The sequence below is a fragment of the Primulina eburnea genome, chromosome 3, assembly GCF_022965805.1.
Source record: "Primulina eburnea isolate SZY01 chromosome 3, ASM2296580v1, whole genome shotgun sequence".
NCBI lineage: Eukaryota > Viridiplantae > Streptophyta > Magnoliopsida > Lamiales > Gesneriaceae > Primulina > Primulina eburnea.
In genome coordinates this window covers 36,478,224-36,489,874 of record NC_133103.1, presented here as the reverse complement: position 1 = coordinate 36,489,874, position 11,651 = coordinate 36,478,224, and the positions used below count along the sequence as shown (strand labels likewise).

The 11,651-nt window shown below is 37.7% G+C and overlaps 1 long non-coding RNA gene and 1 other non-coding gene across 2 annotated transcripts; one reads left to right on the top strand and one right to left on the bottom strand.

The window, feature by feature from the left end:
• Positions 1-236: 236 nt before the first annotated feature.
• LOC140828478 (uncharacterized) lies at positions 237-3,090 on the bottom strand. Its single transcript, XR_012117226.1, has 3 exons — positions 3,002-3,090; positions 1,689-1,946; positions 237-718 (listed from the first exon to the last, which is right to left on the bottom strand). It is a non-coding gene; the product is annotated as an uncharacterized lncRNA (long non-coding RNA).
• Positions 3,091-11,249: 8,159 nt separating this feature from the next.
• Positions 11,250-11,356, top strand: LOC140828745 (small nucleolar RNA R71). Its single transcript, XR_012117312.1, has one exon. It is a non-coding gene; the product is annotated as a small nucleolar RNA R71 (small nucleolar RNA).
• Positions 11,357-11,651: the final 295 nt, after the last annotated feature.

Sequence of the window (11,651 nt, the reverse complement as noted above, 5' to 3'; positions counted from 1 at the left end):
GTTGTTTCAAGTTATTATTTTCTGAATTATTTTCCTTTATTACTTTCTGAATTATTTTCCTGGTGTATCATTATCTGCCATATGGTATCATTATCTGCCTATGGTATATATATATAAGTGAAATTACCATAAACATAACCACACAACCAGTTACGCGTGCAAATAAGAGCTTGCACTTTTTCAGGAAGGGTGCGACTTCTATACTTGGTGAACACATGAGCACCAATGGAAAAAAGTTGACTTTGATGCAACCGTAGTTATATGGATAGACAAAATATCGCATGCCATCAATGAAAGTGAAGGGTTTCGATGCTTATGATTCTTCCAATGCTCCAAAACATCTAAATTTTGATAATATACAAATTTAAGCTTTGGCTCCTCCAAATAAAGATTTAATTCAAATTTTCCTGCACTTCTGATGGTTTGACTCTCATATGCCATGATTTCTTACATCAATTAACTTATGATAAAGCAATATATATTTAAAAACAAACCAAAGAATGAATATAAGAAACAGAAAAGAAATACTTACTTCATAGATTTTTTTGCCTTTATTTTTAACTTCTCCTCCACTTTGAGTATGTGAAATTGTAACAGAAGATGATTTTGGTTGTGAAGAACTTGTCTGATTGGTGTTAGAATACTGCTCAAAAAGCTTATACAACTTTGTCTTCACAATCAACATCTTTTCTTGGCATTTTATAGGATCATCATCAAGCTTCAAATAAAAAACTCTAACATAGAAAGCTTTATTCGTGGGTCAATAATAGCCCCAAATGCAAGCACCACGCTATATTGATTCCAATACTTATCAAACTTCTCTTTCATCCTTTTACACATATCATTTATCACCAAATCTTCATTTGACAAGTTCTCAATTAACAAAAACTCGATCTTCCAAACTTGCATGAAGTAAAAATTTGATGTAGGATAAGAAGAAACTGAGATCAAATTAGTAGTATCATAAAATGGCTCAAGAAATTCACATATTTTTTCTCCTCTTTTCCACTCTTCAATTGAAGGACAATATTTATAATTATTATCATTCAATTGAAGAGAAGAAAATGTTTTTTATGTTTGATGGCAATATCTAACATCAAATATGTTGAATTCCAACGAGTAGGCACATTCAATCTCAAACCAATACCAATGTCAATGTTACCAACTGCTCTCACACATTCTTCAAATTTTCTCATCCTACCCTCCGAGCCTTTCACATACTTGACAGATTCTCGAATTTTATTCAAAGCTACACTAGCTATTTTGAGACCTTCTTGGACAATGAGATTCAATATATTAGCAGAACAACGAACATTAAAAAATTCACCATCACACAACAAGCTATCATGCAACGAGAGTCATTCTTTCAAAATGCCTTGCATATTATCATTACTTGATGCATTATCCAATGTCAAAGAGAAAACTTTTTTCTCAATCCGTCATTTTCTTTCTCTCTCATGAAGATTCTTGAAATGTCGGAAACAAGAGTATTTTTAGAAATACAAAGCACGTCAGGATTTATATATTTAACCCAAGCTCTAAGACCATCATACTCGATAAAAGAAAATGGCAAATCATGCTTAATAACAGCAGCATCTAATAACTCACGTGAAATTTTTTGATCTATTTTTTTGACATCATGTTCCCATCATGATCAATAATCATTTGTCCAACATCATAAATTTTACCATTTTGCAATTTTGAAGATGACGCCTTAATGTAGAAGTCCCATATTGTTTCCCCCCACATTTATACTCTTTCTTGCATGCCTTACATTCAGCTCTTTGTATACCATCTTTACCAATTTCTTTTTTCGTAAAATAATTCCAGACATCAGAATATTCTTTAGGCTTTTTTGATGTAGCTTCCTCCTGACCATGCTTGTTGTTTCCAATTTCCTCATATTCATCTATGTTAATACTTTGGTTTATGGTAGAATCCATAATCTACATAACAATAGTGGAAAATATTAGTAACTTCACTCATTTCAATCACAAAATTTTCCAAGCAATCTGCATTCACGCCTTTTAGATCAAAAAAATATTTTTAGATACAAGAGAAAAATATAAATAGTCCATATACCAAATCTTCAATCTCAAATATATTTCCATAACAATAATACAATATCACAATGTGCACATTCGTGGGTATCTGACCAACTACTCTACATATTTAGAAATAATTTAACCAACTCAACTTGAAAGAAAGATTATCTAAACAAAGATAATTGGTTCAACTTGTTTAGCATTTTGTTGACAAGTAATTCTTTACTAGGAGGTTGGAAAGATGGCACTACAGCTGTATGTGTATGGGTATTAGGACAAACAGTAAGTTTACTATTATTTTGGATATTGTATGTTTTCTTGAATGTAAAACAACTAAGAATAGAAGACTGGTGGTAAAGTATTTGCTTTTTCTTGTTATATATTTGACTCTTCTTGTTTGGGAGAAGACCGAGACTCTAATGTAAAATATAATGAGATACGATGCACACTAAATGTAAAAAAAATCCTTGACTCAACCATATAGCTGGGTTGCTAGCAGTAGTCATCAATTCAAGAAGTTCTTTTGCGTCATTCCAATGAATATAACAAAAAAGAAAAAGGTAAATTCCTTAGCATTGCTCCATATTGCAAAAGAAACATAGCCAAACAAACTTATTACACAAAACACACAACCAATATACAACAAAAAAAAAATCCATTGATTACCCATCCACAACCCAACTAAAAACAGTGATTTTTCACCTTGAAATCTTTCCCTTGGCATCTTTCTGGCGATAGAAATAGTCACAAAGCTGGAGCCGCTACGTGACTTTAATTTTAAGAAAGATGCAAGATAGGTAGCCTTAATAAGTGAGAAAACTGAGAATGATGATAATCATAGCTAAGCATAATCTCCATAGGCTTTAAAAATGCATAATTTGTAATGGAATTCGAAGCAAAAGAACAAGAACCCATTAGAATACTAAAGAGAAACTATACGTCAACGAAGATTCTACCGTAGAACTATGCACACACTTCAGAGAAAGGAGAACCACGAAGATTCAAAAAAAAAAAAAGCACAGAGATTCAGAAAAAAACCACATAGATTCGAAAAAAAGAAGAAGCTTACATAAGAGACACGAGAGTGATGGATGATAGAGCTGCAGGAGAGTGATGGAGGAGGAGTAGAAAAATAGGGTCGCAGGAGAGTTATGAAGAAAATCACAATTGAGTAGAGAAATTTTTTTTTTATAAATAGTGTAGTTTGATAAATTTTGAGAGTTTGAGATTTTTACTTTTTACCATAAATTTTTACTTTTTCATAACAGGTTATCAGCACGAAGATCTAAAAGCCCTCTAAATTTTTTCAAGCTCCAAAACAGAAGAAAAAGGTAACAAAAGTGATAATATTTATTTATTGTTAATATATTTAATATATAACATAATTTTATTATATAATAAAGATCAGAAATAATAAAAATAAATTTTTCAAAAAACTTGTTATAAATCCTGAGAAAATGTTAAGATGACATCCCACGCTCACGGTATGTGATACGACAAGTATAAAAACCTATAAGGTTTTTAAACAAAATACCTTATGATACCTCATTATAATAATGTAATATGCTATACATAATTATTTAAACTTGACTAATATTATATACATTATATTATTACCATAAAATTATACAAATACATACACTTATTTTTTTGTACACCAACGGTCATAAACGCTAACAAAACGGCTAGTTTTTGCCCTATAAATATGATTTCACAAACATATTCAATCACTACAACTTTCTCTTCTTCTCTAAAAGTTATTCTTCATCAAATTTTTCGAAGAAAAAAGAAGATGGTTTTCTCAAGGTTATTTTTAATTATTTTGTTTATCGTACTCACGAGTCTTGCAATTATCGGAAAATATTCCCCTCGTGTGTTTTCTTTATTTTTACGAATGCTTGTACTTATTGTTTATCCATTACTTTGTATTGCAATATTCATTAACTAATAAAATGCAACGTAATTTTTTTAGTACCACCATGTCAAATTTGGCAAAGCTCGAATTCATTACTCTTGATATTACGGGGAAAAATTATATGCCATGGACTCTCGATGTAAAAATGCATCTTGAGTCATTGGGTCTAAATGAGACCATAAAATAAAATTACATATCGATATCACAAGAAAAGACAAAAGCCATGATATTTTTGCGTCGACATCTCGACGAGAGATTGAAATATGAATATCTAATTGAAAAAGACCTCATGGCTTTGTGGAAGAGATTAAAAGAAAGATTCGAACATATAAAGGAAGTTATACTTCCGACCGCCCGGGATGAATGGAATACGTTGAGATTCCAAGATTTTAAAAAAGTTAGTGATTACAACTCGGCGATGTATAGAATAATCTCGCATTTGAAATTTTGTGGGCACGAGATTACTGAGTTGGAAATGCTTGAAAAAACATTTTCTACTTTTCACGCATCGAATATTACTCTACAACAACAATATAGAGTTCGTGAATTTTTGAGATATTCTGAACTTATCGTCTGTCTCTGATCGAGCAAAACTTGCACAGTGAATAGTCCCAAAATTTATTTTATAATTGAAAGCTCGATTTAAATATCGCAAGTACACGATAGTCAAGTTATAATAAACGTAAGTGAATACGAGTATCGATCCACAAGGACTGTGTTACAATATTTTATTTTCAAGTAATGTTCTTTAGCAACGATAGAATGAGTTGATGATTGAACTAATGTAGAATAAACAAGTAAAATAATTAAAATGCAAAGGAAATGTGTTCAAGAACGCAATGATTAATTTGGATCAAATCAAAGGAGAAATGAATTTGTTGGGAAATTATCAGTTCACCTACCACTCGTGTTTAAATAATTACACTCGACTTTTACTCGTGCATTCGACGGAATTCCCTAGACTAATTAATATACTCTGTCGAGCTATATTAATACTAATCATAAACATGCAGTACTCAAGTGTCCTCAAGTATTTAACAGCTCAAGATTGCATTACTTCCTATGGAATCCACTAGCTTTCATCCGGGTGAACTATCACTATCGACACGTACCCAATTCCGTATATCTACTAAAATTGTAAATCCGTGGTCTATACTATTTGATCTTATTGTTAATTATTCTATCGAAATCATTAACAACATGAAATAATCAAAGGAAGTTAGCTAGACTTCGATTGAAATAAGAAAGAACAATAGCATAAACAAATCACTAATAACAACGTCGAGAAATAATGTTAAACAACGAGTACGGGGTAGGATCCCCTCCAATCCCAACAAATCTAGAGTTTAGCTACTAAAATTCATAATAAAAACCAACAACAATCTAAGAATTAAAAACTGAATAATGAAAATACTAAAGATGACGACGGATGACGGCCACGACGCGTGAAAATCTCGAGGTCTTCGAAATCTCCTTTGCTCCTAGCCTTTTCTCCAAGAAAATATGATGAAAATAATGATATCAGCCTGCAAAACGGCGCCCCTCTCGTGTCTTCGGTCTATGGTGTCGGATAGAGTCCATAAAAAGTGAAACAAATCTTTTCAAATCTCGTGCCTCGCTAGGGCGGTCAAAAGCGTCCGCCCTAGCGAGAGGTTCTCGCAGAAAATTCCTCGGCCATGTCCCTGAGTTCGCTGGGGCGGTCACTTTTGACCGCCCTAGCGAGACGCTTGCGCAACAACTCCTCGGCCAGACCAACATGCTTGCTGGGGCGGTCACTTTTGACCGCCCTAGCGAGTCCTTCTCGATGCTTTGGCAAATATTCTCCCACTTTTTGGTTCAATTCCTACAAAATAACCACCAACTACACGAGGTCAGTCATATGCTAAATAATGCTAGAAAAATGTTAAATTAAACTAAAACAAACAAATATGATGCATGAATGCGACTCAAAACCAACACTAAAAACACGTAAAAACGAGTCCTATCAACCCCCTCATACTAACATTTTGCTCGCCCTCGAGTAAAATAGGTTAAAGCACGAGATACTAAACAAACTCAACAACCACAAAATTACTCAAACAAGAAATATCTAACACGAGTAAATGTCAATGGTGAGTTAACAACGTTTATGTTCATGCCTCAGTTTACTTTCCCACTACCAATCAAGTCAAATCGCAACCGAATACTCATTCTCATCTACACATAAATCTCGACACTAATTTGAACGTGTGTGTGTCATGATGGGTCTAGTCATTCGTACTTCAAATAGATCAATTATCAAATCATGCGAGTCACTCAATTAACACTTCAATACAAGTCTCACTAGCATGCATCCCCGTGTCCATTTATCACTAGCCATAAATTGAACTTTATTCAACTTCTAAGTGCAGATAAGGGTGTCGAAAAGAAGGAAAATAAGCTCAAGTGGCTAAAAGTTGGGAGTACACCGATCATTTTCATTGTGCAATCGTCAAGACTTTTCGTCTGACTTTCCTCGTCTCCTTACATCTCCAACTTTTAGCCTAGGAATAGAATTTCATTCCTTTTATTTCGACTCCCCCTCACCTTACATCTCCTTCTTTCTTCTCTTTTTCTTTTTTTTTTCCTTTTAAATGCACAATTTTCACACATGTACTCCCTAGGCTAAGAATATAATACTTTGGATTACAGCTGGTTAGGAGTATGACATTTTAATTCAGTGCATTGGAAAGGAGGTAAATGTAAAGTTCAAGGCAAATCAAATTTTCTCATTCAAGGTCCCAATTAGCGACTTATTTTCACGGGTTTACATGCTAAATCAACTCATAAATGGTGCCTTTCAAGTTAACCACACAAAACTTTCAAATTTCACCATTATTCCTACAAAATTCTAGTCCCCACACATGTGTGCTCAAAAAAAGTTCAAATTTTGTACCAAAATTCATGCTTTAACAATCAAGAGTACCATTCACGAAGTGACCCAATCAATACTTTTGTAAACTATCAATTCAACATCATCATTGGCTCATAAACTATGTCTTCTCACCATAAACGACACCAAACAAAAGAAATGCAACAAAACTAAACCAATTAACTCAACAACCAAAACAATCTACCCCTCCTCATACTAGAGTTGTGCAATGCCCTCAGTGCACAAAACGAAACAAACACTAAAAACCAAAAAACTCATGAATGCAAATGCAACGACAGAAGAAGCAAAAAGAATAAAAAGAAAAGGGAAACAGTAAACTCCCCTGGTCAGAAATCATCCTCCTCGTCATGCTCAGGCGGTGGGACTCCCTCGTCAGCTGGTGGCGGCATAGGGTAATCGTACTGAAAATGGAAGGGTGGCGGGTATGTGGGTGGAGGTGGCTGGCCGGAAGTGTCGATGCCCAAATGAGATGAGATCTCATGCACCAGGTATTCGATGTTCTGAATGTGAGCTTGATTAACTGCCTGGTACTGGTTCTGATAAGTGGCCCAAGCGCCCAATTCGTTGATGCGATCTCGCATGGCACGGCGGCGTGGCTGCGGAGGTGGTGGTGCAGGTCCTAAGGCCGGAGGTGGTTGAGCTGCTCTCCCATAATCGAAAAATACCTCCTCAGGCAACTCAGCCTGCCTTTTCTCCCTCTTGGACCGATAGAGAGCCTCATCAATGGCTCTCATCGGTGGTAACCACTAGGGGTGGATTTTCGGTATACCGTGGCAAAAATATCGATATCAAAAAATTCATACCGGCACCGATACAGAAATTCCGAAATTTTTCTATGGAAAAAATTCACACCAATACCATAATGATAGCGAAAAAAAATTCGATATACCGAAAAAATGTGGTATACCTAAAAAAATGTCGGTACGGTATGATTATTTTTCGGTAATTTCGGTATTTTTCCCACCTCATCATCGGCAAATATCACCCCCGCTCGGGCACACAGCTCAGTCACTATCGTCGGAAAGTAAAACGCCAAATTGCTGCTGTTTATACACATGTTAAGCTGTCCGAAAATGAGCCTGCCCACATCAATCACCATCCCAGTATACATGGCATAAAGAACAACCGCCCGCTCACGCTGCACATCACTCGTATGACCGACCGGCATCAATCTCTTAGACAAAAACGCATACCACAATGCTGCGTCCACTTTCAAAAATTTTTCAAGAAAAACCGTATACGTCCCCGGTTGTTTCCACGTGGTGCCCGGATAACAGAGTGTGCGAATAATCAAATCATAATCCGGGTTAAGCACCCACACCTGAAACACCGAATCATCCACCGGCGGTAAACCCAACATGTCATTGATCGTATGGGAATCATACGGGACTAGACGTCCCCTCACAAATGCCTTGTGCTCATTCCCCTCCGGAACATTGGCATAAAATTCACGCACAACCGGAACCACTGCTACGTTCAGTTGTGCCACAAAGGCAGTCCACCCTCTTCCTGCTACTAGGAACTCCGCAAATTGATCGATAATAAACGAGCTAAATCCTCGCTCAGGGATCGGTTTCCTATGTAGTCTAGCATTTTCATATCTCTCCCTAGCATTATCATTCACAAACATAGACGGAGTAGACCGAGAACTAGAGGCACCATGAGTTACCTTAGATCTTTTGGGTGCCATGTGTGGAGTGGAGTGCACAAAATATCCAACCGCCGGAAAATTGTTGAAGGTCGCCGGAGAAGCTCGCCGGGATTTGTGGAAGATGACCGGAGTTGAAAAAATTGTAGTCTAAATGCTTCCGGGTGGATTGTTGAAAGCAAGATCGAGTCTTTGCCCTAAAAAATCAACAAATAAAGGTCTTTAGCACACAAGAGCAAGGAGGCCGCCGATTTTTGTGAGGAGGAGGAGTAGGGTTCGAAGTGGGGAAGAAGGGGAAAAAAAAAATTTTTTTATAGCCTGCGCGACTCGCTAGGGCGGTCAAAAGTGTCCGCCCTAGCGAGTGGTTTTCGGTGACAAGTTATTTGAAACATACGAGTGCTCGCTGGGGCGGTCAGTTTTGACCGCCCTAGCGAGGGGTTCTCGCCGAAAACTGAGTTGAAAAATACGAGTTCTCGCTGGGGCGGTCACTTTGGACCGCCCTAGCGAGTGGTTCTCGCCATAAAACCATTTTTTTTAAAAAATCACTCGCGGAGGCGGTCAAAAGTGACCGCCCTAGCGAGGCGTTTTCGGCGACTATGTTTTTGAAAAAAAAGCGAGGGCTCGCTGGGGCGGTCAGTTTTGACCGCCCTAGCGAGACATTCTCGAAAAAAAGAAATAAATAAAAAAAATAAAAACAATGAATGCCATGCCATGCAACTACCTCAATGCAAATGATGCGATTAATGAATAAAGGAAAAAGATGAAATCAACATAGGGAGTAGAAGTAGTTCTCAATTTATAGTCTAGAGCTCGACTTTTCACCCATGTCCTCAATGACTGTCATGGAGCCGAGTGACTCCAATTTGTGGCTCAATTGTGCCACCGATAAAGTGCTTCAATCTTTGAGCGTGGACTATGAACGGCTCCTTTTTCCCATCTCGCATAGCACATGTCGACGGTTCCTTAACGCTTGACTTCCGAGGGGTCAGGTCTCTTCGAGCTCCCAATTCATCCAATTTCATTCTCACTGGCTTCGTCCATGGGTGGTTGACATTAAAGTATGCTCCTCTCTCGGATATTTCTTCATCAGGTTCATCCTTCACTTCAGTGGTGAGGGTGACTTCCAATGAATCCTTTATAGCATCCTGCACAAATTGACACACAAGTGAATCCGATGAATCAACTATAAAACAATCATTAGTGTGCAGTGGGTGCTTAAGAGCGTTAAAAACATTAAAAGTGATTTCTTCCTTTCCCACTCTCAATCTCAACTTCCCTTCTTGCACTTCAATCACGGCCTTGCCAGTTGCAAGGAATGGTCTCCCTAAAATCAAAGGCATCTCCCTATCCTCTTCCATGTCAAGCACCACAAAATCTGTAGGAAATGTAAACTTTCCCACTTTCACCAACACATCTTCTTTGACTCCTCGTGGATGTTTGACAGATCCGTCAGCTAGTTGCAAGGACATCTGTGTGGGTTTAGGCTCGCCCAATCCAAGTTTCCTGAATACGGATAAAGGTATAAGATTAATGCTCGCACCAAGATCACATAAAGCTTTAGAAAAGACCACATCACCAATCATGCAAGGGATAGAAAAACTCCCTGGATCCTTTAGCTTTGGTGGGATCTGGTTTTGTACCAATGCAGAGCAATTCTCAGTCAATTTTACCGTCATGGGATCCTCCAACTTTCTCTTATTAGCTAAGATGTCTTTTAGAAATTTAGCATAACTCGGCATTTGCATCAAGGCATCAGCAAAAGGAAAATTGATATGCAATTTTTTAAATATCTCAAGAAATTTACCAAATTGTGCATCTAATTTAGCTTTCTTCATTGCTGCAGGAAAAGGTGGAGGGATAACAATTTTATTTTGTGCAATAGGTGTAGATGTAGAGTTAGAAGACTTACCTCCTCGAGTTTCCACCTCATCCTCACCGTGCTTGGTCTTTTCCTCATTAGACTCGAGTGCTTTTCCACTACGCAATTCCACAGCCTTCACATGTTCTCTTGGGTTAGTTTCCGTGTTGCTTGGCAAAGCTCCTTGCTCCCTATTAGCAATCAACTTAGCCAATTGTCCAATTTGATTCTCTAACCCCTTTATGGATGCATCTTGATTCTGAAATCTCGTCTCTGTTGCAGAAATAAATTTAGTCATCATTTGCTCTAAATTGGACTTCTCCTCCCGAGGCGGTTCTGGCTTGAATCCTTGGTGCATCCCATATGGTGGACCTCTTTGTTGGCGATTTTGGTTGTTTTGACCTCCCCATGAAAAGTTTGGGTGATTCCTCCATCCCGGATTATATGTGTTCGAGTAAGGGTCATTTCTAGGACGGTTCTGGAATCCCACTTGTTTTACCGGTGCTCCCTCAGGCACTTAGAATGGATTGCCATCTTGGCAATCCTGCACATCATGCTCACCCCCACACTTATCACAGAAAATTTCTTGCAGACGCATAGCCGACCCACTCATGCTCATCCCATCAATCTTTTTATTCAACGCCTCTAACTGTGCTGAAACCGCCGCCAGATCATTAACTTGATTAACTCCAGCACCTCGTCTCTGCCTATCAGACTGAGGATGATAGCTACTAGCAGCCATTTCCTCCAATAACTCATATCCTTCCTCAGCCGTTTTTCTCAGTAAATTACCACATGCAGCAGCATCTATCATGGTACGGTTAGGAGTAATCAGACCGTAGTAGAAAGTTTGAACAACTAACCCAAGCGGCAGCTCATGGTGTGGACATCTCCTCAACAAGTCCTTGTAGCGCTCCCATGCCTCGTAAAGTGACTCGTTCTCATATTGAGCAAAAGCAGTAATGTCGGCTCTAAGCTTCATAGTCTTCGACGGAGGAAAGTACTTGATCAGGAATGTCTTTGCCATATCCTCCCATGTAGTGATAGACCCTACAAGCAAACAGTTTAACCACGACTTAGCTTTATCTCTCAGTGAAAATGGAAATAAACGTAAATGAACAGCATCATCAGACACGCCATTAAACTTAAAAGTACCACAAATTTCAAGAAAGTCAGCTATATGAGAATTAGGTTCGTCAAGTGCACTTCCCCCAAATTGGACAGTGTTCTGAATCATCTGAATGATAGCTGGCTTGATCTCAAACTGATTGACT